The sequence below is a fragment of the Sinocyclocheilus anshuiensis genome, unplaced genomic scaffold, assembly GCF_001515605.1.
Source record: "Sinocyclocheilus anshuiensis isolate Anshui unplaced genomic scaffold, SAMN03320099.WGS_v1.1 scaffold5603, whole genome shotgun sequence".
Lineage (NCBI taxonomy): Eukaryota > Metazoa > Chordata > Actinopteri > Cypriniformes > Cyprinidae > Sinocyclocheilus > Sinocyclocheilus anshuiensis.
The window spans coordinates 36,147-39,909 of record NW_015548582.1 but is presented as its reverse complement, the minus strand read 5'-3'; positions in this window follow the sequence as shown (position 1 = coordinate 39,909).

Sequence of the window (3,763 nt, the reverse complement as noted above, 5' to 3'; positions counted from 1 at the left end):
GATAGGTATTGCTTCAGCCAATTAATTTTAAATGCATTGTTAAGGGAATTGAAATCAATTAAATTCAAACCACCATTATTATAGGAATTTAATATGACTGATTTTCTTATAAAATGAGTTTTGTTTTTCCATAAAAATTGTATTAATACCTCATTAATTATTTTACATGTGGGCTTATCCACAGAGAGATTGAGCTGTTTCTGTTTATGTATAGCATTTTAACCATTCTACAGTACGAGTCGCCAAAGCCAACATTTTCAAGAGCCTGAAATAAACATGCATGCTCCAGTGTATCAAAAGCTTTGTAATAATCGAAAAAGGAAAATGAAGCCATCACTATTAATATAATCTGAATAGTCCATCATGTCTAATACTAGCCGTGTGTTATTAGAAATATGTATTTTTATTAATATAATCTGAATAGTCCATCATGTCTAATACTAGCCGTGTGTTATTCAGCTGCATGAACCCTGACTGTGTTTCGTCAATGACATGTTTGAATCTTTTTGCCAAAACTGAAGCTAATATTTTATAATCATTATTCAGCAGTGTGATTGGACGCCAACTATCTGTTTATCAAATGCAGAAGTGTGGATGTTTTTGTAAAAGGCTGAGACAATATTAGATATCTGTGCAATTTGATACTGAGAGCAGTCAAAGAATTTGTCTTTTCTCCAATGCAAAAAAATAATAACTAGAATTCATCTCTCCCTCCTCCATCCATTTAGCTCTAGACCTAACAAATGCATCTCTGGCAATATCTAGATAAGCCTGATTCATTTGTAGATGTAATTCTCTGAATTCTAGCTCTTCTACAAATCACCTATCAATAAAGAATTTATTCTTTTCTTAATTCTTAATTCTTTACTTCTCTTGATAGCTATTTGTCTGGCGCTGTATTTGAAAAATCCCCATTTATCTCAATATCTATTATGGCTTTTATCAGAAAATACATAATGAAATATTTAATATGGTCATTGAAGATATCATCATTTAAGAGAGAGTTAATACATTGCCAATAACCACGTAACTTTAGACTCTCATCATCACAACTTATTTGTTTATGATCAGAGAGGGGGGCAAACGAATGAGATACATCTTTAACAAATTGAAGAAACTAAAAAGAAATCAGTTCTAGATTTTAAGGACAGTTTACTATTTGACCAAGTGAAGTCTTGTGTGTCAGGATGAAAAAAACTCCAAGGATCTGTGAGGGAGAGAGAGGAACATATTGATAAAACATTATTAGAGTTATGGTTAGTGTGGAGAGCTTCGTTGCTTCTAGGAGGAAATCTGTCTAGTGTGTCATCTAAACATTAATTAAATCGCTGCCTAAAATTAGAAAAGAGCCTGAGGATTTATTACGCACTTCTGTCAAATTACAAGTAATCTGAGAAAATAATATTGTGTTAGCAGAAAGAATTACATGCATATAAATTGCAGATAATAAAGATAGAGTTTTCTTGCTTCAATGACACAATGATCGATCTGCCTTTACTAGAAGTGATTACCTCCAGAATTTGCCCGTTAAATTTGTGCAATAGAATTGAAACCCCAGCAGAATTATTAGAACCCATGGCTACAATAAATTACATTTCCCCACTGATTCTTCCAGAATTTAACATCCAACTCACAAGAGTGTGTTTCCTGAAGAAAAGTTAAATCAGTTTCGCAGCTTTTACAAAATAAAAAATGGCTTTCCTCTTTATCATATCATGCACACCAACATTCAAAGACATAACAGAAAGTGAACTGAACTTGAAATCCATGACAAATAAAGAAAGACAAAAAAAAAGAAGGAATAGAGTAACAACATAGCTGAAAACTCTCCTGCCTTTGTTCATCATAAAATCTGTAATCATACTTACTTAAATAACTACATCTAACATTAGTTACTGGGTAAATATTTTAACTGTAGGGGGCTCCAAAGTTTAACTCCATAGTTGCTTGAAGCTCATTCTGAGCGTGTTTATCAGATGTGGTTAATATGAATGGTTGCTAATGTATTTTCTCCAGTATAATACTTCTTCAGTGAGCAGGGCTGGTTGCTGGTGCACTATAGGAGAGACCGTGAAAAAGGGCTCAACAGGTGTAAAAACTGAAGTTAGCATCACCCAGGTTCCTTCAACAAACACCTAGTAGAGTTTTACCATTGACTGATATATTACACTGATTAATTGACTGATTACATGTTTTGTTCATCAAGGTAACCTTTGTGAACACAACTTCTATGAATTCTGAAGCCTAAATTAGAAATGCTAAAACATAGGCTAGAAATTAACTACAGTATTTTCGCACAACTTCGATTTGACTAATATTAAGCTTTCCACTGAGATTGTTGTATTAAACTATAACACAGATGACTAAATTACTTTTAAATGCCTGGTATAAACATTTGCATATTTGGTTTTGACTGAGTTGCAGGTGTGCTGGCCAGTGTGAGAAATATAGACAGTTTCCTTAAAGATTTGATTGACAGTTTGTTTTTTTTCCACTGTATAAAAAAAACAAACCATTAATTTAGCAGGTACAAGTCTCAGTTTTTATGTTAAGGTCAGCTGACAAATGTGACTTGGAGTGCAATTTTAAAGTCAAATCAACTCAATTAAACTAATAAAAAGATAGTCCTGTACAGTTTTGTATATATATATATATATATATATATATATATTAAATTCAGGACAAAATTCTTCTCCTGAAAGAATTTCTTCAATGATTTTATCTGTCTGCATCACCACGCTTTAAATTTCTTTCCTGTTCAAATGTTTACCCGGACTGCTTTTTCCCCCAATCATTTTATAATTGAAATATTTGCATGTTTCATGTGACGTGTAGCAAATAAAACCATGCACATATATTCTTGTGGCAGCTGTGAAGTCAGTCTAGAAAACACAGCACAGAGATTCACACACATCCAGAGAGACTGGACATTCACTCTTCAGGTGATAAACTCTTCTTTTAGATTAAATGTCTTGTTTTAAACTGAACTGAACAGACACAGAGGAGATGAATAACTCTACAGTGAACTTCACCTCACCTGAAACATCTACAAACTCCACAACTCTATCTATTGGGCTGACAGACTGTCTGGAAATCTGTGTGTACAGAATCAATTTCATGGTTGGTTTTCCGACACACTGCTATGTTGCATGGCTCATCGTCACAGGAACCGGAAGTGGAGTTACATCAGAGTTCTTCAACCTCAACCTCTCCGTCTGTGAGATCGGTATCTGTGTGAATTGTTTGTTTTTTCTCATTTTTTTTATTTCAAGCATCACAGAATTACCACTGTTTTTACTAGGACTAGTCTTCCATCGTTACACGAACAGGAAGTGGAGTTGCATCAGAGTTCTTCAACCTCAATCTTTCTGTTTGTGAGATTGGTAACTCTTTGAATTGTATGTTTTATATTGTGTCAATTTGCTTGCCAAGTATCACAGTATTATCACTATTTTTACTAGGACTAGTCTTCACTGGTCGTCCTCTGTTTCAGTGTCTGATGTGTGTTGAGCGTTACCTGGCAGTGCTTCATCCTGTAACCTTCCTGAAGTACAAACCTCTCAGATATCGAGTGATCTGCTGCACTGTGGTCTGGATCAGCACTCTCGGCTCCTGTTTGTGCTGCATGTTTAGTTCAATCTCAGACATCGCTTACGTATATATATGGTTCTTCTCACTGCAGTTCCTTGTCCTCTTCTCCATCCAGTTGTTTTGTCTTGTGGCTGTTCTCAGAGCTCTGAAGCAGTCAGGACCAGGAGAGAGA